The sequence below is a fragment of the Phocoena phocoena genome, chromosome 4 (genome assembly GCF_963924675.1).
Source record: "Phocoena phocoena chromosome 4, mPhoPho1.1, whole genome shotgun sequence".
NCBI lineage: Eukaryota > Metazoa > Chordata > Mammalia > Artiodactyla > Phocoenidae > Phocoena > Phocoena phocoena.
In genome coordinates, this window is record NC_089222.1 from 119,420,635 (window position 1) to 119,448,593 (window position 27,959).

Sequence of the window (27,959 nt, forward strand, 5' to 3'; positions counted from 1 at the left end):
AAGAATCTACTGAGGAAATCCATAGATATTGAATGCAAGTGAGCAAAATGAAGTGGCCCAAGTGCATGTCTGTGTGTGTGTGTGTGTGTGTGTGTGTGTGTGTGTGTGTAATTTGAAGGTTAGATGGGAAAAGCTTGTGTCAAGATGGCAGATCTTATCTTGTTAGTCACTAGCAGTGACAGTCACTACCCAATGCCTACTCTGTACCCACTTCTCTCTTTCTTAACAGCCATTCCAGTTACGGAGAATTGTGTTCAGCTAAAATCTTTGCTTTGCAGCCTCAGGTGTAGCTAGTAGTCAAGAGACCAATTCTGGCCAAAGATAAAATTAGTGGAAGCCTCTTGCTAGGGCTTCCAGGAAAGTTTTATAAGAGAAATAAACTCACTGGGATCCTCTTTTATTCCCTTTGCCTTCCTTTCAGATAGATGTCTGGATGAGCAATCCTCTTGCAGTCATAAGCATTAAATCCACATTTTAGGATTGGTCCCAGTAAGAATATGGAAGAAATCTGGATCCTTGATGACGCTGGGTCATGGTACTCACCCTGATCTTTCTATCCATGGCTTGTTGCATAAGACAAGTAAACCACTTATTTAACTCACTGTTGAGGTTTCTTGAAACCAGACACAGTTCTGATACATTTGCCCTTCCAAGGAAAAGGGGAGCACATGACTTTCAAGTCTGATGAGACTTTCCATGGCCAAAACCATGAAATAACTCCACTGAAATAATTCTAGTGAAATAACTCCATCTCTGCCTATGGGGCAGGGGAATTGTACTGAATGACATATGGTGTATGAATATTTCTTTGTTACTTTTTCCTGAAGCCTAGGTTTAAAGAACATATGAGAGTTGTCTTAGAGGTAAATATGTAATTTCTGTATATATCAATAGATGAATTCAATTACTGTGTATATGCCTAGGTTTGGCAAAAGTCAAATAAGCAGCTCCCCTTACATAATGTTGCTTTAATTAAGTTCATTTCAATCTGGGTGTAGTATATACTGCAGAAGCACAATCAATGAACATTGGTGATTTCCTTCAATCTTGCTTTTTGCCCCGTTTGTATAATTTATTGTGTCAGTGGTTCTCGAGTGGTGTGCTCCTACAGCTCATCATCTGGAAATCCTTCCCAGATGTGCTCAAAATTTTTTATTAATTTGTGTACTTTATTTTTTATAAGTGAGTACACATGATTGTGACTGGAAGAGAAAACACCCTTCTTTTAATCCCAGAGGATTATTTGGCCTTGAGAATAATTGATTCATATCCTGCCCACTCCACCCCTATTATTCAAATAGAGATTGTTGAAGAAATCTCTGCCCTATAAATTTAGCTGATCCAAAAATGAAAGGGAAAAAATACTTTATTTTAAAGATGTCTGCAGGATCCGTGTATAACTCAAGGGTTTTTTCCAATTAAGAATCATATGATCCTAGAAGAGTTTCCATTCCTAGGTATCAAAATGGCAACACAGTTTTAAAACAAGAAGTGATCATCTCTATGGTGGCATTTATCCACGGAGGTAATATTTCTGGTTAGTGAATTTCAGGACTTGAAACCAGGCCTCTGCCTCTTAGTTTGTGGAACAGTCAAAGGGCTAAAAGAGCTCTGTATAATCACATGCAAAACTATTTATTATAAGCAGCTATCATTATGTACATTGTTTCTCTTTATGAATTATAGTGCTTGTCAATGGGGATTGTGTGCCTGTATATGTATACACATGTGTATACATGTATGTGTTTGTTTGACTCATTAATCTGCTAAATACACCAAAGGAATGAGGAGAAATATTTTTACCTTAAACTGAAGGACCTGTTATAGCTCAACATCTGTACAGTCTACTTTCTAGTGTCCAATTCTTTACCATGAAGAAGGGTACCTAAAACTGAAATTGCATTTGCTAGACTGCTTTGCAGCTTTGTTTCTGGGTGAAATGATGTTTGACCAACCAGATGACCTTGCATAACACTTAGAAGGTGACAGTGAGGCAAAGGTCACATGGCCGGCTGATTGTTTATTTTTAATGACATTCATTGGGATACACATTATATAGAATATATAAGTGACCTTTATTGGGGTACACTTTATATAGAATATACATTTTAAGTTTATAGTTTGATGAGCTCTAACAAACGTGTAGACCCGTGTAACCAGTCTCAGTATAAAGGTACATAATTCCCTCACCCCAGAAAATTTCTAGTGCCTCCTTCCAGTTAATCATCCACCCCTGATCCAGGCAACTATTGATTTCTGCTTTTTATTACCACGGATCACAGTTATCTTTCCTAGAGATTCAAGTAAGTGGAATTGTATATGTATCCTCTTTAAATCTGGCTTCTTTTACTCAGCCGACTGTTTCTGAAATTTATCCACATTCTAGACATGGTGGACAGGATTCTAAGCTTCTCTTAGTTATTCAGTCAAACTCTAATCTAGATGCTGTTGTGAAGGTATTTTCCAGATGTAATTAAATTCTCTAAGTTTACTTTAAGTAGGGAGATTTTCCTCAGTGAGCCTGCACTAAACAGATGAGACTTTACAAAAAGTTAGAGATATCTGAAGTCTGAGAGAAGCTCTGCTATTGCCTTTTAAAGAGAGAACTTCCATGTTGTAGAGGGGTCATAGCAGAGAACACCAAGCAGTCTCTAGGAGCTGAGAACAACCCTGTGTTGACAGCCAGCAAGGAAAGCTGCAACCTCAGTCTTACAACCAAAAAGAACTGAATTCTGTCAACAACCACAGTGAACTTAGGAGAGACCCTGAGCCTCAGGAGATCAAAGCAATGGCCAACACCTTGAGTTCAGCCTGGTGGGACCTGAGCAGACAGCCCAGTTATGCCATGCCCAGACTTCTGGTGGACAGAACTATGAATTAATAGATGGGCATTCCTTGAAGCTGCTGAGTTTGTGGTAATTCATTATGCACCAATAGAAAACCAATACATTGTATATGTCATTGAACTGTTCCTTCTTATTGGTGAGTGTGAGTTATCTACTACTGCATAAGAAATCACCAACAATTTAGTGTCAAAACAACACACAATTATCTCAGAGTTTCTGTGGGTCAGCAATCTGGGCATAGCTTCTGTGAATAATCCTCTGATTCAGGGTTGCTTACAAGCCTGCAAACAGTGTCAGCCAGCACTGAGGTCTCATTTGAAAGTTAACTTGGGGACAGCCCACTTTCAGTGGGAAGGGTCCACTTAATGTGATTGTTGGCAGGATTCAGTTCTTTGAAGTTATTAGACTGATGGCCTCAGATGCTAGACAGCTGTTAGCCAGAGGCTTCCTTCAATTTGTTGCCTTGTGGGCCTCCTGGAGATGGCAGTTTGCTTCACCAAAACCAGTAAGAGAGGGGGTCTGCTAGTAAGATGCCACAATCTCTAGTAATACGATCATAGAACTGACATCCCCTTAACAATGAGGTGTTTTATTAGTTAGAAATATAACACTCATGGGGAGGGGATTACAGAAAGCTGTGAATACCATTTGGAAGCTGGGATCCCTGGGAGCTATCTTAGAAGCTACCTACCACTGCAGTGAGTGAATTTATGTGAATTTATCAGAATGTTTTTATCCATTCCATTCAACAGTAGGTAGACACTTTTGTTGATGTCAGATTTGGACTTTCATTTAGAAAGAAAACAAAAGTTGCTATGAACATTCAAAGTATAAGTGTTTCCATGGGCATATGTTTCATTTGTCTTGAGTGGAATTACAGGGTCACATAGAAAGTATATGTTTAATCTGAGTTAGAAACTGCCCCCAATGCTTTCCAAAGTGATCCTACCAATTTACACTCCCCACAATGTACAACAATGTATCAGAGTTCCAGTTATTCTGTAGCTCCACAAACACTTGAAAGTGTCAGTCAACTAAATTGTAGCCATTTGAATGGGAATATAATGGTACTCATTACGGTTTTAATATGCATTTCTGTAATACATATTCGGTATGTTAATGAGGTCAAGCATCTTTTCAGATACTTAGAGGCCATTTGTATATCTTCTTTTGTGAAATATGTTTGAATAGATTGCCCATTTAAAAAATTGACTTGTTTAAAACTTTTTATTATTGAGTCTTATTATCACATATATGTATTGCAAATACTCTTCCTAAGTTTGTGGCTTGCATTTTCAATTTTTTTTTTTTGCGGTACTCGGGTCTCTCACTGTTGTGGCCTCTCCCGTTGCTGAGCAACAGGCTCCGGACGCGCAGGCTCAGCGGCCATGGCTCACGGGCCCAGCCGCTCCACCGCATGTGGGATCCTCCTGGACCGGGGCACGAACCCGTGTCCCCTGCATCGGCAGGCGGACTCCCAACCACTGTGCCACCAGGGAAGCGCTTGCATTTTCAGTTTTAAACACTCTACTGTAAAGCTGTTTTTATATTTGATGAAGTACATTTTATCCATTTTTTAAATGATTGTTACTTTTTGAACTACCTATGAAAATATTTCTATCTCAAAACTATTGTATTTTTATCTCAGGAGTTCTATGATTTTAGCTTTTATTTTTGTACCTGTGATCTATTTTGAATTTAATTTTTCTGTGTATTTTGAGGTAAGGGTCGATTTTTTTTTAATCTATTTGTAGATACTTCTAATTTTCCCAGCACCATTTATTGAAAAAACTCTCCTTTCCCCATTGAATTATTTTGTCTAGATTATTATGTTTAAAATCAAATGACCAACATATGCATGGTCTACTTTTAAACTTTTTTTTTTTTTTGCTCCATTTATCTGTATGTGAATTCTTTCAACAATACTATTGTCTTGATTACTGTAGATTTTTGGAAATCTTAAAATCTAAGTATTCAAGTTTTGTTCTTTTATAAGTTATTTTGGCTATTCTAGGTCCTTTGTATTTCCCTGTAACTTTTTGAATTAGATTGTCAATTCTCAAAAATAAAACTTTCTGGGATTTTGAATGGGATAGTGTGGAATCAATAGATCAATTTAGGGAGAAGTGGTAACTTTTAATATTGAGTACCTTAATCCATGACATGGTATTGCTCTCCATAATGATCTTTTTTTTTAATGATTTCTTTTTTATTTTAATTTTTTAATTTATTTTTGGCTGCATTGGGTCTTCGTTGCTGCATGCAGGCTTTCTCTAGTTGCAGTGAGCCGGGGCTACTCTTTGTTGCGGTGCACGGGCTTCTCATTGCACTGGCTTTTCTCTTGCTGTGGAGCACAGGCTCTAGGCCCGCCAGCTTTAGTAGTTGCAGCATGCAGGCTCAGTAGTCGTGGTGCACAGGTTTAGCTGCTCCTCCACATATGGGATCTTCCTGGACCAGGGCTTGAACCTGTGTCCCCTGCATTGGCAGGCAGATTCTTAACCACTGCGCCACCACGGAAGTCCCTCCATAATGATCTTTAATTCCTCAGCAATATTTATAGTTTTCAGTGTGCAGGCCTGGCAGTTTGTTAAATTCTAAGTATTGATATTTCATAGTTTGGGATGCAATCGTGAATAGTTAAAAATTAATTACCTTTTGTTCGTAACTAGTACACAGAAATACAGTTGATTTTTATATTGATCTTATCTTCTGCAATCTTGTTATACTCACTTGTTAATCCTAGTAGCTTTTCTGGTAGACTCCTTAGGAGCTTCTACATATGTCATCATGTCATTTGCTAATTAAAACAGTCTTACTTCTTACTTTCACATGTGTCTTTATTTATTTATTTTGCTTTATTGCACTTCACTACAGTTGGTTAGGGATGTTAAGTGTGGAGGCCCTTTCCTTTTTCCTAATGTTAGGGAGAAAACAATCATTCACTTTTCAGTATGATGTTAGTTGTAGTTTTTTATAGATATTCTTTTTTTTTAACATCTTTATTGGAGTATAACTGCTTTACAATGCTGTGTTAGTTTCTGCTGTATAACAGAGTGAATCAGCTATACATATACATATATCCCCATATCTCCTCCCTCTTGTGTCTCCCTCCTACCCTCCCTATCCCACCCCACTAGGTGGTCACAAAGCACCAAGCTGATCTCCCTATGCGATGCAGCTGCTTCCCACTAGCTATCTATTTTACATTTGGTAGTGTATATGTGTCCATGTCACTCTCACTTCATCCCAGATTACCCTTCCCCCTCCCTGCCGTGTCCTCAAGTCCTTTCTCTATGTCTGCGAGTTTATTCCTGTCCTGCCCCTAGATTCTTCAGAACGATTTTTTTTTTTTTTTTTAGATTCCATATATATGTGTTAGCATATGGTATTTGTTTTTCTCTTTCTGACTTACTTCACACTGTATGACAGACTCTAGGTCCATCCACCTAACTACAAATAACTCAATTTCGTTTCCTTTTATGGCTAATATCCCATTGTATATATGTGCCACATCTTCTTCATCTATTCATCTGTCGATGGACAGTTACGTTGCTTCCATGTCCTGGCTATTGTGAATATAGCTGCAATGAACATTGTAGTATATGACTCTTTTTGAATTATGGTTTTATCAGGGTATATGCCCAGTAGTGGGATTGCTGGGTCGTATGGTAGTTCTATGTTTAGTTTTTTAAGGAACCTCCATACTATTCTCCATAGTGGCTGTATCACTTTGCATTCCCACCAACAGTGCAGGAGGGTTCCCTTTACTCCACACCCTCTCCAGCATTTATTGTTTGTAGATTTTTTGATGATGGCCATTCTGACCGGTGTGAAGTGATACCTCACTGTAGTTTTGATTTGTATTTCTCTAATGATTAGTGATGTTAAGAATCCTTTCATGTGTTTGTTGGCAATCTGTGTGTCTTCTTTGGAGAAAGGTCTATTTAGGTCTTCTCCCCATTTTTGGATTGGGCTTTTTGTTTTTTTGATATTGAGCTGTATGAGCTGCTTGACTAGATGAGAATGTTCCCTTCTATCATTAGTTTACTGAGATACTATTTCACAAATAAGTGTTGAATTTTGTCAGATGCTTTTTCTGAATCTAGTTAAATATCTAGTGTTTCTTCTCCCTTAGTCTGTTAACTTAATGAATTATAATGATTGGAATTATAAAGTTAAATTAACTGTTCATTCCTGGGAAAGCACCATAGGGTTATACTTCCTTTTTACAGATTTACTGGATGAGGTTTGCTAGTATTTGTTCAGGACTATTGTGTCTAAATTCATGAGGAATATTTGTCTGTACTTTTCTTATATTATTTTGAATCGTGGTAATATTCTCTCATAAAATGAATTAAGCAATGTTCCAGTATCCTACAATTTTCCGTAAGAGTTTACATAATATTGGTATTATTTTTCCTTAAATATGTAATAGAATTCACCAGTGAAGCCATCTGAATCTGGAGATTTCTTTGTGGGATCATTTAAAATTTTAATTCCAATTTCTTTAATTGATGTATGGCTATTCAGATTTTCTATTTCTTTCTGAGTCAGTTGGGTAATTCATAGCTCTTTTCAAGGAATTTATTCTTTCCATCAATTATTTAAATGTATTGGCTTAAAGCTGGTCATAATATTCACTTACCTTTTTAATGTCAGTAGAATTTATATTGATGACCCCTTTTTCATTCCTGATATTGGTGACATATGTCTTCTCACTTTGTCTCGGTATATTTTCCTGCTTAGGGTTCATTGTGCATCTTACATAGTTAAGTTTTTTTCTTAAATTTGAAAAATTGTTCTTTATAGCTTTAAATATTTGCTCTGCCACCATCCCTTTCTGGGACCTCAATTATACAAGTTTTAGATTGCTTAATATTGTCCCACAGGTCACTGAAATGTATTCCAATCTTTTTTTCACTCTTGTTTTCCTCCCTGTGTTTCATTTTAGGTAATTTTTATTGACATTCTTTAAAAGTTCTCTAGCGTTCCTTCTGCAGTATCTAATCTACCATTAATCCCATGTAGTGAATTTTTCATGTTAGATATCCTATTTTTCATCTCTAGAAATTCTATTTTGTTCTTTTCAAAATATTTCCTTTGTCTCTACACTATGATTGTTTTTCTTACTCAATTGAACAAAACTATAATAGATGTTTTAATATCCTTTTCTTCCAATTCTCTTTCTATCATTTCTATGATTCCTTGTTCTGCTTAATTTTGGTAGTTTTTCTCTTGGTTATGTGTCTCATTTTCCTGTTTTTTAGCATGCATAATAATTTTTGGCTGGATGCTGGATGTGTACTCTTTACAGTGGTGATGATCAGTAATTGTTGTCCTACTTTAAAGAGTGCTGGCCTTTGTTCTAGAATGCAATTAAGTTACCTGCTGTTTAACTTCATCTTTTTTTAATTTTTCTTTGGATATGACTTGGGTAGCCTTTACTCTAGGTATAATTTGGCTCCCCTCCTAAAATGTGGCTTTTTCTAAATCTCTGTTGAGTTTTAAGAGTCATCAGTGAGGACTCTCCACAGTGACTGGAGCAAATATATGGATCCCCATCTCTCCCAGTCAGTTTTTGCCTATTGTCATGGGGTTTCATCCCATGTGTTTACATCTTATCATTCAGCTAAGTCTCAAAGGGCCTTCTTAAGATTTCTAGTGTTCTTCTTGTACATAGCTCCCTCCTCGTTGGAACTCCAATTCACTATTTCCATGCTTCTTAAACTTCTTGAATTACAGTCTCTTTCTTCTCAAATTATTGATATAGCCATGATCTGATTAAAACCATCTTCCCTACTCCAGGTTCTAGAATATATAACTCCAGATAGAAATCTAGGGCAATCATAAGGCTCACCTTATTTGTTCCTAGTCTCTTAAGGATCACAGTCCTGCACTAGCCATTGTCCAATGTACAGAAACAGTAGTTTCTAAAATTATTTTACCCTTTAATTGTATTTTTAGTGCATTTTTATTTGATATAAACTTAACTGTGTTTTCCCCCAGTTTTATTGAGATATGATTGAAATACCTGTGTAAGTTTAAGGTATACAGCGTAATGATTTGACTTATATATATGGTCAAATAAGTACCACAATAAGTTTAGTTAATATCCGTCATCTCATACAGATTTAAAAAAGGAAGGAAATCCCTTTTTCCTTGTGATGAGAAATCTTGGATTTACTCTTTTAACACCTGTCATATATACCATATAGCCATGTTAATTATTGTCATCATACTGTACCTTACATCTCTAATACTTATAACTGAAAGTTTACACCTTTTTTTTTTTTTTTTTTTTGCGGTACCCGGGCCTCTCATTGTTGTGGCCTCTCCCGTTGCAGAGCACAGGCTCCAACTGCGCAGGCTCAACGGCTATGGCTCACGGGCCCAGCTGCTCCGCAGCATGTGGGATCTTCCCAGACCGGGCACGAACCCGTGTTCCCTGCATCGGCAGGCGGACTCTCAACCACTGCGCCACCAGGGAAGCCCAAGTTTACACTTTTTGACCACTTTCATCCAAACAGTAATTTAATGCATTTTAATATACTTTGTCCAGTTCTTTCTTTGCTAAAGGCAGGAGAGTAAATCTGATTTTTTTCTTTCATCATGAAATCAGAAGTCCTTCTCCTTTTCCTACTTCTCCTCTTCCTCCTCCTCCTTCTCCTTCTTCTTTTTCTCTGAGAAAGCATTTTTGTGCAGTTCTTGGTATTTTCTGAGGTTGTTTTCCGTGTTCAGTTATTGTTTCAATGTCTGGAGATTCTGTCATGGGACATGTATTTTTTGTCACGCAGCGTGGATTACTTGCAATGATAGTGACTTCCTGATGGCTAGATTCTACCAAAATGGCAAGTTACTGAATGATATTTTAACAAATCTTATGTTTAACTTAATTTTATGGTATAAAACAGGAAATTTTATAATACCTGTATTTCTGTCCAATAGACTTACCTTCTTCAAAGCAGGTCTTAAACATTTCATTTTCCTAAAATATAATAATACCTTATATTTTGCTATATGTCATCCACTTGGGGGGAAAAAAATCTGTATTAGTTTCCTAAGGCTGACATAACAAATAGAGCTTGTGGCTTAAAGCAACAGAAATTTATTCTCATATTTCTGGAGGCCCAAAGTTCAAAATCAGGTTGTCAGCAAGGCTACATTTGCCCTAAAATGTTCTAGGGAAGAATCTTTCTTTGCATCTTCTAGAATCTGATGGCTCTTGAAATTGCTTAATTACATCTGCAAAGATCCTTCTTCCAAATAAGGTCACATTCTGAGACATATCTTTTGGGGGACAATAATTCAACCGATTACAATACCTAATGAAAAGAGCATCATTTAATACTGATCCCTTGAATTTCATGTGACAAGCTGATGAGAAACTGTGACTTTCCAGGAAATGACTATATGACTATGATATTATGAAACAGAACTTCTCTCTCTCTCTTTCTCTCTCTCACTCTCTCTCTCCAAAGAGAAATACCTTTTTCACAGGTTTGTACCATTTGCTATAATAGTCATAAAAGGATAACATAGTACCCTCCTTCAATATAGTTACTGATAAGTCATCAATACACAAATAATTAGAGCTCTGTTCAATAGAGCAAATTAACAAATGTCCAAAGGCAGGTTGTAAAATGGTTGGGTATACTACTTTAGAGAAGAAACTTCTGAAGTCTGCATTCAACTGGAAAAGCTTCATAAATAAGAGGGAGCTTGAGAAGGGCCTTGGAGCACGAGGAACAGAATGGAGGGCACTTCAGAAGGAAAAGAGGAGAGAAACAAGAGTGAACAAAGGCTTAGGGTTAGGCATGGGAAAGGTGATCAGGTGAAAGAGGTGGAAAATTCAGTAATTCGGTGACAAACTATGAATTCAACCTAGGATAAGACCTTGATGTTTGTGATATTGTGATATGTAATAAATATATATTTGGTTTTCATCCCCATTTCTGGCACACAGCTCCTAAAACCCTTGGAATTTCCCAAGTATAGAGCATAAAGGTGTCTTTGTTATGTTAATGAATGACTTTTGGAAAGCACATAAGGATGCTGGTTGCTAGGGGAGCCAACCATGTGATGGAGGATAGGAAATCTCTGTCCCATCCCCTGAACTCCAGGGAGAGGCGAGGGGCTGAGTGAACGGCCAATGGTCAATGATTTAATCAATCATATCTATATAAGGAAGCCTCCATAAAACCCCCAAAGGAAAGAATTTGGAGAGCTTCTGTGTTGGTGAACAATTGGAGATGTGGGGAGAGTTTCACACATGGAGAGGGCATGGAAGCTCCATGCCCCTTCCCACATACATTGCCCCATGCATATCTTTCATCTGGCTGTTTCTGAATTACATTCTTTTATAATAAACTGGTAATATAGTAAGCAAAGTGTTCCTCTGAGTTTTGTGAGCTTCTCTAACAAATTAATCCAACCCAAAAAAGACATTGTTGGAATCTCTAGTCTATAGTCAGTTGATCAGAAGCACAAGAGAAAACCTGGGCTTGCAATTAGTATCTGAAGTTGGAGGCTGTCTTGTAGGACTGAGCCCTTAACCTGTGGAATCTGATGGTATCTCCAGGTAGAAAGTGAGTTGAATTGAGTTGAACCATAGGACACCCAGCTTGTGTCTGAGAATTGCTTGGTCATGTGGGGGAAAACCCCACACATTGGAATTGGTTACAAAATCATAGCATTTATCTCATAGAAAATGAAAATCCACTTATTTTTGGAGCATGGATTATGAATGATCTTATCTCTTTACATTTTTCTCCCACTTCCACCTCTTCCTCCTTCAATGTTGTTACAAGGTAATCTCTCCAATAGACTTTCCAATGCTGTTCCAACATAGTCTTTCCACTAGTCTACTATGCACATTCAAAACCTCTTCAGTCTTTTTGCATTTCTTCAGCACCTCCCCCAATCTCATAATTTTCTCCTCCCTCCTCTCAATCAATTTATAAAACTTAACATAGTGACTCTATGGTCATTTAGATGTGAATGTTTGCAAGTGAGCCATGTACAGAAGTAATACCACCCAATAGACATTTTTCTTTCATTTCAAACCCAGAAACTATTTAGATGTTGACTGTACTTGAATATTCCTTTGATTAAGAGGTAGGGTTTCTATATTTTATTATAGCTCCAACCTTACTGTAACAAAATGCAAGGCAGATTTAAGTTTATATTTAGCAGGGATCTGTTTAAAATGTGAATGAAGACCAGTGTGGGTGAGTGGGAACCACACTTGCATTCACTGGTAATGCTCTGGTTCACTCTGGCTTCAGTGATTTCCCTTCGGCATGCTAGGGTGGAGCAGAACAGCTGATGAAGGGGGCAGCAGTTTGAACATACGGTTTAGTCATGTAAATATTCTCTAAGCTCCAGCACTGAAATATTACTCTCAGTTTATTAGTTCACAAGAAAAACACAAATATGTGTGCAAATAAGCATTACATGCAAAGATACCTTTAATACTGTAACTAGTCTTATTATTTCCAATTTAGTCTTTTCTGGAAATAAACAAAAATGAGGATTACAAGCTTGTCATGATATCTTCACAATAGTTATTTCTAATACAACTGAAAACAGCAAGGCATAATCTATGGAGTAAGAGGTGGTAAGTAGGTTGTATATCCCATTTCCTTTCCTATGTTCCTCCACACATTACATGACCACAGATAATGAAGTATCATATGAATGCTTTGTTTCTCAGCCTTTACACATTTTCTCCTGCCATCCAGGCTGCCACATAATTAAAGGAACACTTTAAAGAGTCCCATATTGTAGAGCATCACGTAAGCCTCAGGCAAAATATAACAGCACTAACTGGTCATGATAGAAAAACCATCCCAGAACCATGATTATTAGTGAAAACAAACAAAATGAAAATTATGCAGACTAACTAGACAAACTTTATCAGAAGTGTCTACTCTCCTTTTAAACAGCAAAAACAAAGCAATGAAGAAAAGTTTAAACATGTCCACTGATTCTGGAAAAGGAAGAAAAATGTTTTAGGTGTTCTTTCCTACGCCAAGGTCATCTGCTTTTCTGCATCACTCAATCCTAATTAAAGGTAAATGAATACATCTAGTGACAGTAAACTGGCTCCTAGGTGGTCTCGATCTTCCAAGGGCCGGAGGAAGAACATCTACAACAGCAGGTAAAATGTATTAGATTTGCTGAGCCTATGGAAAGACAGAATATGCAAAAGTGTAAAAAATTGTCTTTGAATGTGAAGTGGCAAGATGCTTATTCCCATAAGGCTGAGGATTGTGTCTAAATTAATCTTGCCCCTGGCATGAACTGTAGAGAATCAGATACTTTTACAAATGTGACTGTTACTGTTATAGCTAAATGAATGCAATGTATGGGACAAAGGATTTAGGTTGAGCAGTTTAAATAATTTGCACATTTCAGGATTTTAAAATTGGAGTTGTCAATTTGTTTTTGTAAAGGGAGACACAGCAGATTTTAGGCTTTATGAGCCATACTCTGCCACAACTACAGAAATCTGCTGTTGGAGCAGGAAGGCAGCAATTGATCATATGTAGAATAATGGGCGCGGCTGTGCACTTGCACTGAACTATTAACAACTCCCACTCTAAAGTATTAACATGTTTACCAGAGCTGAGCCAAAGCATGGCTCTTGGAGAGTGAGAATGAAAGTGGCTGATGATGAGGTTTATTGTCAAAGAGAAAGGCTAAGCTCCAACTCCCATAGCTTCTGCTAAATGTCTCTCTAGGGGAAAAGCTGGCTGGCAATGCAATGGAAGCATCAGTACAAATTCCATAGACCTCTTTCTAATTAGACTCCTGCACTCAGTCTCCACTCCATCCATAGCAATGTTGCAACTTGCATGGCACAGGAAAATACAGAGAGTGTTCACCTAGCGAAAGGAATGAGTAAGGTGTCTTTCCTGCACATTAGGAATGGAATATGTTGCTTCTCACAGCCAAATCAATTGAAATATTCCAACAGTTTAAATAAAATTGAATTCTGATCATTATACTAGATCAGTGGTTTTCAACTGGAGGTGATTTGACAATGTCTGGAGACACTTTTTGTTGTCATAACTGGAGAGTGGTTGCTACTGGCATCTTGTGGCTAGAGGCCAGGGATGCTACTGGACATCTTACATGCACAGGACAGTCTCCAACAACAAAAGATTATCCAGTTCCAAATGTTACTGAATCCAAGTTCACACTGCTCACAGCATGACAGGCTAGTAAATCGAGAGATGAGTTGTGGGGCAAGAAATAGCAACTTTATTTGGAAAGCCAGCAGATGGAGAAGATGGTGGACTAGTGTCCCAAAGAACAATCTTCCCCAAGTTAGAATTCAGCCTTCTTTTATACTAAAAGGGGAGGAGGTATTGTTGGTTGCTGCAAATTTCATGGTGCCAGAATCTTTTGTTCTTCAGCTGTCCACATAGGTCTGGTCATGGTGTTCCTATAAATATCCAAGACAAATGTTATTCTCTGTTCTGCAACTTTTTATCTCTGTATGAATGGAAAAGTGTTATACCTTTAAAGGTCAGAGCCTTGAGAATGGGCTATGCTGTATATTTCAGGCTATACGCAACATTCTTAACCTGTAGCAAAAGCAATAGAATACAAAGGTTAAAGTAAAATACACAGATCCAATATGGAGTCAAATTTGTTCTTCCCCTTTTCAGAAATATCAATAGTGCCAAAGTTGACAAACCCTGTGCTGATACTTTAATAAAGTCCTCCTTTAGTGAACATAATTACAAAAAACACAAAATACATTTTCTGGAGAAGTATTGAGAGCCATCAGCAAATAAAAAGTTGTAAAAGCAAAAGTGTTCCAAGTAGTTTGCAGAAGGTATTCTCTTGAAAACATTTTGCTCTTTCAAATTAATGCAAGAAGTAAAGGAACACCTCTTATTTTTAGATCTCAGTGCAGTATCTTTCAGAATATGATCTGAAACAATTTTGTTTTGAATTCAGGTATTTTGTAGTTTAATTTTCTAACCCTGACACTGGTTAAAAATTTAGATATATTTAGGTTTTGCAATATGTACATGATATAGTCTGGAATTATATCAAGCTTGAACAATAATTTACCTGGTTGATGCTGAGGATTGGAACTTTGGAAGAGAGATGGTTTAAAGGACGTGATAAAATAGGAGCAATGCTTTTGTAGAGTTGCAAAGGGATTAGTGGGGCCTTAGAACTTCCTGAAAACTATATGCTTTTCTGTCGGGAAGGCAGGAGCTAAGATATGGTTGAGGCTGTACTGACAGAATCAGGTCAAAGTGTTCTGCTTCGTTTTGATGTGTCTTAATATGGAGTTCCTCAGATGGAGATAAACCTATATAACTCTGAGTCTGGGGAAAAGAAGAACACTCCAGCAGACACATGGAGTTTCCTCAATGGATAAACTTAATATGTTAATCAAGTTTACCCTAAATGACCGGGAGCTGTTGAAACTTATCATAACATCCAAATCATTCAATAACAACTAAATTAGGAAACAGGAACTAATCAATAAATTCTCCCCTGAACAAAAATAAAATTAAACTAGCTGGTTATTTGCAGCATTTAAAAGAAAATTCCTGCTACTAGGTAATTAATTAAAAAAAAAAGTTTATCTCAAACTCCCAATCTATCCCTCCACCCCACCCTTCCCCCCAGGTAACTATAAGTTCATTCTCTAAGTCTGTGAGTCTGTTTTATAAATAAGTTCACTTGTATTATTATTTTTTTATTCCATATATAAGCGATAGCATATGATATTTGTCTTTCTCTGTCTGACTTACTTCACTTAGTATGATAATCTCCACGTTTGGGATTGACACGTACACACAGCTATATTTAAAATAAAATGTCTTTTTATGAAAAAAGTTTACTTTAGAATAGCTTTAGGCTTATTTTTTAAAAATTTGAAAGGTAGTACAGAGAATTCCAGTATATACCACATCTGGTTTCCCCTATTATTAATTACATTATTACATTACATTATTAATATCTTACATTAGTAAAGTGCATTGTCACAATAGTTTATTATCAACTAAAGTTCATACTTTATTCAGATTTCCTTAGTTTTTTTCCTAACATCTTTTTTCTATTCCAGGATCCCATGCAGGATGCCATATTACATTTAGTCATCATATCTTCTTTTGTTGCAACAGTTTCTCAGACATTCCTAATTTTTGATGGTTTTAAGAAGTCTTGATCAGGTATTTGAGAAGTCCTGATCAGGTATTTTGTAGAATGTTTCTCAAGTGGGATTTTTCTGATGTTTTCCTCAATATTAGTTTGGGGTTGTGGGTTTTGAGAGGAAGACCAAAGAGATAATGTGCCAATCTTAACAAATTGTAACAAGACTATATGCTACCAATGTGATGTATAACTCTTGACATTAACCTTTATTGCTGAGCTGAGTTAGTGTACTTCATTGAGGTATTCAATGTTAAACTGAATTTTATTTATGTGTTGAAATTGTATGTACTAAGTGACATACATCATATAAAATAGCTTGACAGAATGTTCAGGTAACTTTCCTTTTTTTAAATCACTGTATTTCCCTGAAAAGTATTCATTCAACTATTTCTTTAATTGAAACCAGAACCATTCACTACTGTGTCACACCTGATCCTAGACTAACTTATATTAAGCCTATGCATAACAGTCCCTACTTTACTTCTGTGAAATAACAGTGAAAGACACATCTCTTTTCTAAGGTGGCATAAAAACACACTATTACTATTGACTATGATATTTTTAGTGAGAACATCTTGCACTTTTTATAGCATTTTCACATGCACTACTTCTCTTGAGTCACGTCAAAACCCTGTAAAGTAATCAGCAGATATTATTTCTTTAGTCACAGTAACTACCTTTGGTAATTAGCTTTCAATATAACAAGTTTTTGGATATTGTATGTGTCGTCATTGTTTTGTGAAAGCAAAGATATATTAACAGTTAAGGAAAAGTACAACCCTTCTTTCCCTAAAAAGTTTACATTTGTACTTATTGAGTGTATGTAATATATAGACTTGTAATTAGAATATATCCAATGATTTCCATTATAAAAAATATTGTCAGCACAGGCCCATCATGTAGCTGCAGCACAGCATTCCCTAACGTTGCAACTGGGGGAAAAATCACTTTCCAGTCTGTTTTGCATGGTGTGCATGTCCATCTGGATTCCCTGAAAGTCCATCTGCTGCCTCGGTCAAGATAAATTCCACTTGCATGAAGGTTGCATGCCTGCATATTGAATCTTTGTTGCAAAACTAGCTACAGAAGAGAAGCAAGACAAAGTCTTCTGTGTTCCCCTCCACTATCAAAGGAAAGGGGAAAATGTCTCAGTTGAAAGCCATATGACTGATAGGGTCTTAGTGTTCTGGCCTGGTGTCAGGCCTGAACCTCAGAGGTGGGGGAGCCAAGCACAGCACATTGGACAACCAGAGACGTCCCAGATAATATCAGTCAGTGAGAGTTTTCCCAGAGATCTCCTTCTCAATGCTAAGACCCAGCTCCACTCAATGACCAGCAAGCTCCAGTGCTGGACATCCCATGCGAAACAAGTAGTAAGACAGGAACACAACCCCACCCATTAGTAGAGAGGCTGCCTAAAATCATACTAAGCTCACAAACACCCTAAAACACATCACCGGATGTGGTCCTGCCCACCAGAAAGAAAAGATCCAGCCTCATCCACCAGACCACAGTCACCAGTCCCCTCCACCAGGAAGCCTACACAACACACTGAACCAAATTTACGCACTGTGAACAGACACCAAAAACAATGGGAAATACAAACCTGCAGCCTGCAAAAAGGAGACCACAAACACAGTAAGCTAAGCAAAATAAGAAGACAGGAAAATACAAAGAATATGAAAGAGCAAAGTAAAAACTCACCAGACCAAACAAATAAAGAAGAAATAGGCAGTCTACTTGAAAAATAATTCAGAATAATGATAGTAAATATGATCCAAAATCTTGGAAAAAGAATGAAGAAAATACAGGAAACGTTTAACAAGGGCCTAGAAAAAATGAGAGCAAACAAACAATGATGAACAACACAATAAATGAAATTAAAAGTTCTCTAGAAGGAATCAATAGCAGAATAACTGGGGCAGAAGAATGGATACGTTACCTGGAAGATAAAATAGTGGAAATAACTACCACAGAGCAGAATAAAGAAAATAGAATGAAAAGAATTAAGGACAGTCTCAGAGACCTCTGGGACAATATTAAAAACACCAACATTCAAATTATAGGAATCCCAGAAGAAGAAGAGGAAAAGAAAAGGACTGAGAAAATATTTGAAGAGATTATAGTTTAAAAGTTCTCTTATATGGGCTAGGAAATAGTCAATCAAGTCCAGGAAGTGCAGAGAGTCCCATACAGGATAAATCCAAAGAGAAACACAACAAGACACATATTAATCAACCTATCAAAACTTAAATACAAAGAAAATATATTAAAAGCAGCAAGGGAAAAGCAACCATAAAACATACAAGGGAATCCCCATAAGGTTAACAGTGGACCTTTCAGCAGAAATTCTGCAAGCCAGAAGGGAGTGGCAGGACATATTTAAAGTGATGAAAGGGAAAAATCTACAACCAATATTACTCTAGCCAGAAAGGATTTCATTCATATGAGACAGAAAAATTAAAACCTTTACAGACAAGCAAAAGCTAAGAGAATTCAGCACCACCAAACCAGCTTTACAACAAATGCTAAAGGAACTTCTCTAGACAAGAAACACAAAAGAAGGAAAAGACCTACAATAACAAAACCAAAACAATTAAGAAAATGGTAATAGAAGCATACATATTGATAATTACCTTAAATGTAAATGGATTAAATGCTCCAACCAAAATACATAGACTGGCTGAATGGACACAAAAACAAGACCCGTGTATATGCTGCCTACAAGTACCCACTTCAGACCTAGGGACACATACAGACTGAAAGTTAGGGGATGGAAAAAGATATTCCATGCAAATGGAAATAAAAAGAAAGCTGGAGTAGCAATTCTCATATCAAACAAAATAAACATTAAAGACTATTACAAGAGACAAAGAAGGACACTACATAATGATCAAGGGAACAATCCAAGAAGAAGGTATAACAAGTGTAAATATTTATTCACCCAACATTGGAGCACCTCAATACATAAGGCAAATGCTAACAGCCATAAAAGGGGAAATCAACGGCAACATAATAAAGTAGGGGACTTTAACACCCCACCTTCACCATGGTCAGATCCTCCAAAATGAAAATAAATAAGGAAACACAAGCTTAAAATGACACATTAAACAAAAGGGACTTAATTGATATTTATAGGACATTCCATGCAAAAACAACAGAGTACACTTTCTTCCCAAGTGCTCATGGAATATTCTCCAATATAGATCATATCTTGGCTCACGAATCAAGCTGTGGTAAATTTAAGAAAATTGAAATTGTATTAAGTATCTTTTCTGACCATGATGCTATGAGACTAGATATCAAGTACAGGGAAAAAAACTGTAAAAAATACAAACACATGGAGGCTAAACCATGTGCTACTAAACAACCAAGAGATAACTGAAGAAATCCCAGAGGAAATCAAAAATCACCTAGAAATAAATGACAATGAAAACGCGATGACCCAAAACCTGCAGGATGCAGCAACAACAGATTTAAGAGGGAAGTTTATAGCAATACAATCCTACCTCAAGAAACAAGAAATATGTTAAATCAACAACCTAACCTTATACCTAAAGCAATTAGAGAAAGAAGAAAAATAAACATCCAAAGTTAACAGAAGGAAAGAAATCATAAATATCAGATCAGAAATAAATGAAAAAGAAATAAAGGACAAAAGAGCAAGGAGCAATAAGACTAAAAGCTGGTTCTTTGAGAAGATAAACAAAATTGATAAATCATTAGCCAGACTCATCAAGAACAAAAGGGAAAAGACTCAAATCAACAGAATTAAAAATGAAAAAGAAGTAACAACTGACACTGCAGAAATACAAAGGATCATGAGAGGTTACTACAAGCAACTATATGCCAATAAAATGGACAACCTGGAACAAATGGATAAATTCTTAGAAAATCACAACCTTCTGAGACTGTACGAAGAAGAAATAGAAAATATAAACAGACCAATCAGAAGTAATGAAATTGAAACTGTGATTAAAAATCTTCCAACAAACAAAAGCACAGGACCAGATGGCTTCAGAGGTGAATTCTATCAAACATTTAGAGAAGATCTAACACCTATCATTCTCAAACTCTTCCAAAATATAGCAGAGAGAGGAACACTCCCAAACTCATTCTGTGAGACCACCATCACCCGGATACCAAAACCAGACAAAGATGTCAGAAAGAAAGAAAACTACTGGCCAGTATCACTGATGACATATATACAAAAATCCTCAATAAAATACTAGCAAGAAGAATCCAACAGCACATTAAAAGGATCATACACCATGATCAAGTGGGGTTTACACTAGGAATTCAAGGATTCTTCAGTATAAATGAAATCAATGTGATACACCGTATTAACAAATTGAAGGAGAAAAACCATAAGGTAATCTCAATACATGCAGAAAAAGCTTTTGACAAAATTCAACACCCATTAACCATAAAAAAAAAAAAGTCCAGAAAGTAGGCATAGATGAAACTTACCTCAACATAATAAAGGCCATATAAGACAAAGCCAACATCGTTCTCAATGGTGAAAAACTGAAAACATTTCCACTAAGATCAGGAGCAAGGAAATGTTGCCCACTATCACCACTATTATTCAACATAGTTTTGGCAGTTTTAGCCACAGAAATCAGAGAAGAAAAAGAAATGAAAGGAAACCAAATCAGAAAAGCAGTAAAACTGTCACTGTTTGCAGATGACATGATACTATAAGTAGAGAATCCTAAAGATGTTACCAGAAAACTACTAGAGCTAATCAATGAATGTGGTAAAGTAGCAGGATACAAAATTAATGCACAGAAATCTTTTGCATTCCTATACACTACTGATGAAAAATCTGAAAGTGAAGTTATGGAAACACTCACATTTACCACTGCAACAAAAAGAATAAAATACATAGGAATAAATCTTCCTAAGGAGAAAAAAGACCTGCATGCAGAAAGCTATAAGGCACTGATGAAAGAAATTAAAGATGATACAAATAGATGGAGAGATATACCATGTTCTTGGATTGGAAGAATCAACATTGTGAAAATGACTTTACTACCTAAAGCAATCTACATATTTAGTGCAATCCCTATCAAACTACCAATGGCATTTTTCACACAAGTAGAACAAAAAATTTCACAATTTGTATGGAAACACAGAAGTCCCCTAATAGCCAAAGCAATCTTGAGAAAGAAATCTAGAGCTGGAGGAATCAGACTCCATGACTTCAGACTATACTACAAAGCTACAGTAATCAAGACAACATGGTACTGGCACAAAAACAGAAATATAGATCAACAGGATAGAAAGCTCAGAGATAAACCCACACACATATGGCCACCTTATCTTTGATAAAGGAGGCAAGAATATTCAATGGAGAAAAGATAGTCTCTCCAATAAGCGGTGCTGGGAAAACTGGACAGCTACATGTAAAAGAATGAAATTAGATCACTCCCTAACACCATACACAAAAATAAACTCAAATGGATTAAAGACCTAAATGTAATGCCAGACACTATAAAACTCTTAGAGGAAAACATAGGCAGAACACTCTATGACATAAATCACAGCAAGAGCTTTTTTGACCCACCTCCTAGTGAAATTGAAACAAAAATAAACAAATGGGACCTAATGAAACTTAAAAGCTTTTGCACTGCAAAGGAAACCATAAACAAGATGAAAAGACAACCCCCAGGATGGGAGGAAATGTTTGCCAATGAAGCAACTGACAAAGTATTAATCTCCAAAATATACAAGCATCTCATGCAGCTCAATAGCAAAATAACAAACAACCTATTCCCAAAATGGGCAAAAGACCTAAATAGACATTTCTCCAAAGAAGATATACAGATTGCCAACAAACACATGAAAGGATGCTCAACATCACTAATCGTTAGAGAAATGCTAATCAAAACTACAATGAGGTATCACCTCACACCAGTCAGAATGGCCATCATCAAAAAAATCTGCAAACAATAAATATTGGAGAGGGTGTGGAGAAAAGGGTCCCCTCTTGCACTGTTGGTGGGAATGTAAATTGATACAGCCACTATGGAGAACACTATAGAGGTTCTTTAAAAACTAAAAAATAGAACTACTGCATAGCCCAGCAATCCCACTACTGGGCATATACCCTGAGAAAACCATAATTCAAAAAGAGTCATGTACCACAATGTTCATTGCAGCACTGTTTACAATAGCCAGGACGGGGAAGCAACCTAAGTGTACATAGACAGTGGATAAAGAAGATGTGCCATGTATAAACAATAGAATATTACTCAGCCTTAAAAAGAAACAAAATTGAGTTATTTGTAGTGAGTTGGATGGACCTGGAGTCTGTCATACAGAGTGAAGTAAGTTGTAAAGAAAAGAGCAAATACTGTATGCTAACGTATATATATGGAACCTAAAAAAAAGAAAAGAAACTTGTTCTGAAGAACCTACGGGCAGAACAGGAATAAAGACGCAGACGTAGAGAATGGACTTGAGGACATGGGGAGGGGTAAGTGTAAGATGGAATGAAGTGAGAAAGTAACATTGGCATATATACACTACCAAATGTAAAATAGATAGCTAGTTGGAAGCCACTGCATAGCACAGGGAGATCAGCTCCATGCTTTGTGACCCCCCCAGAGTAGTGGCTTGAGGACGGTGGCAGGGAGACGCAAGAGGGAGGGCATCTGGTGATATATGTTTACGTATAGCTGATTCACTTTGTTATACAGCAGAAACTAACACAACATTGTAAAATAATTATACTCCAATAAAGATGTTTAAAAAAAAAGATGGGTTTTCCTATATGTTAGCAGTTAGCAAGATTTCACATTTACCTAAAATTAAGTTTCAAGCCTTGTGTACGAATAAAACAAGTAATTTCACAGGTAAAATTAGGCTTGTTCCCTTAAGATATCAGCTGAAATAGATAAAATATTACTTTAGATATCATTCTGAAATTTTGACTGTTAGATTCTGAAAATTATTTAGTACTATCCTATAGCTAAATTACTCTTCATGCAAATAGAATGATTTTTAGAACTTAGCTATTATATTTCTTTTCTTGAAGTGTGGTCTGATGCCTCTATTATTTGGATATTTCATCTGTATTTTGAGTACTATTTGAAAGCTAAGGCTAATATTTGCTCACTAAAGAGTTTATCAAAGCAATTTGTATGTGGAAAAGAACAGACTTTTTCTTAGAACAATTTATATTAATAAGTTTTAATTGTAAATATTTATAATACTAATAAAAATAATCTTTAGGTAATATGATGGACTAGATGAGTGAAGGAAACTCCCTGAGTACAGAGCATCTAAATATGCTGATAAAAATATTTTTAAAAAGCCTTTCACATAGAACAGTTTAACTAGTATAAACTAAAGGGAAATCTGAGGTCATAAACTGGGAAAAAATACATTATCCCAAGGTCAAGAAATTTCTAAAGCTGGTTCTAGCCGTAAACGTATCTGCTGGTGAAACACTGAATGCAAGGGAAAAGAGACTAAGTCTGGGTCTCAATAATGTGGGAGGTCAGACCAGAGATGCCTGCCAATATGGGACACAGGAAGCACAAGCCCTTTGGTAGGTGAACACACACACACACACACACACACACACACACAAAGAAGGTAATTTACCTTACCTGCTCTGGAATTGATTTTGCATACAGTAGCAAAAAAATACTCATCTGAGAATTTATAACCATAAGCTGGTACTCAAGCACATCTGGATAACTTGAAAAAATCATCTTGGAAATTTAGGTGAAACTGGTCCTGGATTGTGCTTCTAGTTACCTGGCTGAAGCAGAAGCAAACCCTTCTAAGGGAATGTGGTCTAAATGCAGTCCCTACAGAATTATCACAGATAAAGTTCTAAGACACAATGTACGTAAAAACAGTGTAAATATTTTAATCAAATAACACTTTTTTTCTAAAGAATGCTAACTATCATCTGAACCTTTAGCAAGTTCTAATCTTATGGCAATAGTAACACCAAAGCTCTGTAATCACAGATCACCATTACAAATAGAATGATAATGAAAAAGTTTGAAGTATTTTGAGAATTAACAAAATGTGACACAGAGACCCAAAGTGAGCAAATGCTGTTGGAAAAATGGTGCTGATAGACTTGCTCAATGGAGTTGTTGCCAGAAACCTTCAATTTGTAAAAAATGCAGTATCTACAAAGAGTGATAAATAAAGCATAATATAATGAGGCATGTCTGTGTGTCCCTAAATAAATTCAAAAGGACACATACCCCAATGTTCATTGAAGCACTATTTACAATAGCCAGGACATGGAAGCAATCTAAATGTCCAACAATAGATGAATGGGTAAAGAATATGTGGTACGTATATACAATGGAATATTACTCAGCCGTAAAAAGGAATGAAGTTGGGTCATTTGTAGAGATGTGGATGGACCTAGAGTCTGTCATACAGCGTGAAGTAAGCCAGAAAGAGAAAAACAAATATTGTATATTAACACATATATGTGGAATCTAGAAAAATGGTATAGAACAGAAATAGAGAAGTAGATGTAGAGATTGGACATGTGGCCCCAGGGGGAAGAGAAGAGTGGGACGAATTGGGAGATTAGGTTTTGACATAAATACACTACCATGTGTAAAATAGATAGCTAGTGGGAACCTACTATATAGCGCAGGGGGCTCAGCTCGGTGCTTTGTGACTACCTAGATAGGTGGGATGGGGAGAGTGGGAGGGAGGCTCAAGAGGGAAGGGGTATAGTTATACATATAGCTGATTCACTTCATTGTATAGCAGAAACTAACAAAACATTGTAAAGCAATTTTACTCAAATAAAAAAAATAATTTAAAAATATAGAGTGAACTACAAGACTGTAAATAGAGTCTTAGCTTATGTTGAGAGTTTCCTTAAACTACTCCATATTGTTGCCTCAGCATCCATTCTGTGTGGCCAAGAGGTCTACAGGGTCCCAGAACTGACACTACTCCCTCCATCGAGCACATACCTTAGATAACAACTGAAAGAGTCACAAGTAAATGTAAGTTCCTGATATGACTCCTTATTCTCCCATTCTCTTTATCTCTTAGGGCCTTCCCCTTGCACACCCCTCAGATAAGACCCTTGCAGTGTACACCAAAACCCTGATCTTTTTGGTTTGAATTAATCAATCTAGACTTAGGCCAGGAACCCCACAGCACTCCCCCTGTGGACTCTTGTACATGTATGTGACCCAGGTCCTGCTATGCTCCCTCTACCTGTACCCTGCCTTGACCTCCCTACATGGCCCCTCCAGGTTTACTATGTACCTCCTCCAGGGCTTGTGAGTAACTCATCCATTCCAATTCCCTTGTGATCTTTTACTGAACCTTGGCTTACCACCTGACATATTGATGCTCTACTTAAATGATAATTTAACAAAGTCACAACTTATAATCACCTAAAACTGGCAGCAAACCAAATAATGATTAATAGCAAAATGGATAAATAAGTGTGGATATACTCATATAATAGAATATTAAGCAGCTATGAAACACACACTGAACTCAATAACATGGATGAACCAAAGAGATATAATGTTGAATGAAAGTATTCATACAAAAGGGGACCTACCACATAAATTCGTTTATATAAAATTTAAGTATGGGCAAAACTAATTTATAGTAATAAATATTGGAATGGTAATTATTGTTAGAGGGGGCATTGATGGAGAAGTTAGAAAGTGAGAGCCCTTTGTAATGCTGGAAATATATATCTTGATCTTAGTGATAATTACCCAGGTACATATATTTGTAAATATCAGGATACACACTGATGACAATCACTTTAATACTTGTGTATTATACATTAAGATAATGTTTGTTTTGGGGTTTTTTTTGCGGTACGCGAGCCTCTCACTGTTGTGTCCTCTCCCATTGCGGAGCACAGGCTCTGGACTCACAGGCTCAGTGGCCATGGCTCACGGGCCCAGCCGCTCTGCAGCATGTGGGATCTTCCCGGACTGGGGCATGAACCCGTGTCCCCTGCATCGGCAGGCAGACTCTCAACCACTGCGCCACCAGGGAAGCCCCTAAGATAATGTTTTTAAAAGAAAGACAGAGCTAGAAATACAATGTATAGAGTCATAATTTAGACTCTGATTTCAGAATCCTTTTAAAGATATGACATTTATCAGATGACTAAAAATGTAATACTTACTGGATATTTGAAGATAATAGGGAATTATTAATTTTTATGTGTAACAATGTAAAAACAGTCATCTTTGAAAGACATATCTTAAAATAAATACACATAAATAATAGGTATACAGATAAAATAACATGATGTCTGAAATTTGCTTCAAAACAGTATGGGAGGTAGGGTGGGTACAGGTGAAATAATATTGGTCACAATTTGATAAATGTTGAAGTCAAGAGAGGGGTACGTTGAGAACATTATACAATTCTAATTTGTTTATGTTTGAAATTCTCCAAATTAAAAAATATATTTATAAAACTGTTGGAGGGCTTCACTGGTGGCACAGTGGTTGAGAGTCCACCTGCCGATGCAGGGGACACGGGTTCGTGCCCCGATCTGGGAAGATCCCACATGCTGCGAAGCGTCTGGGCCCGTGAGCCATGGCCGCTGAGCCTGCGTGTCCGGAGCCTGTGCTCCACAACGGGAGAGGCCACAATGGCAAGAGGCCCACGTATTGCAAAAAAATAATAATAATAATAAATAAAACTGTTGTAACTGATACCAAATATGTTTCCTCTACTAGTTCCTTATCATAAAAAATTGAATTGAAATTCTAGAACAAACCAAAAAAAAAAAAAAACAACTGATAAAACTCAGTGGATGAGCTTAAAAAGACATTACTACAACTGAAAAGAAATTTAATAAACAAGAACATATAGCTAATATGAAAATGAACAAACTGACATAAGAGGTCAAGTAAGTCTACAAAACACAGAAAAAGAGCATAATTGGCAATGGCACCAGAATGAAGGTTTCATATATGTGTAATTGGAGTTTCAGAAGGAGAAAATAGAGAGCATGGTAGGGAAACACTATTTGAAGAATTATGCTAAGAATTTTTCTCAGCTTACAAAAGATATAGTACAAGATTTGATATTAACTACAAACTTCAAGCAGGATTCATACAAAAATTTTCTAGTACATCATAGTTCAACTGCTGTAAACCAAAGACAAAGTGAGAAATCTCAAAACAAAGAGAAACATTATCTTCAAAGGAGCAAGAATCAATCAACTGACCACAAACACAGAACGGAACTGACTTAACAGAAACAATGAAATTCAACAGATAAGGAAATGGTAGGATTAATACTGGAAGAATGTAACTAATGACCAAGCATTCTATATTCAATGAAACTTTCCTCCAAAAATAAAATAAAATAAAGACATTGTGAGACAAAAACTGAGAGAATATGTCAACAGAAGACCTCCATTAACGTAGTCTGTAGACACTTGGAAAGGATCTATGATGGCAGCTTGAGGTAGATAAAGGAATGAAAAACGATGGGAGGTTTAAATTTGTGGATAAATGTAAATGAATATTTACATAAATATAAAGTATAGATTAGCAATACTCATGGCTTTGGGGGTATAAAGTATACAGAGCATCAAAATATAAGATAACAATGGCACATAATTACTGAGGAATAAATAGAAGTAAAGTTCTAAGGTCTTTTCATTTCCCTAGAAACATCTTAGAATTTATATTAAATCTTAATAAGAAAAATACTTGTTTTGCAATCTCTAGGATAATGAAAGAATAACAAAAAGGCTAATAAACATAGGGAAATGGAATGACAAAAAATCTACTATTCCAAAAGAATGAGACCATAGGCATAATAAATTAAATTAAAATATAAATAGTGTATTTGCATATTTAAACCAAATAATAATAATTGCACTGCATTTAAATGGAACACATACACCTATTAAAAGCAAAGGTTGAATACTCC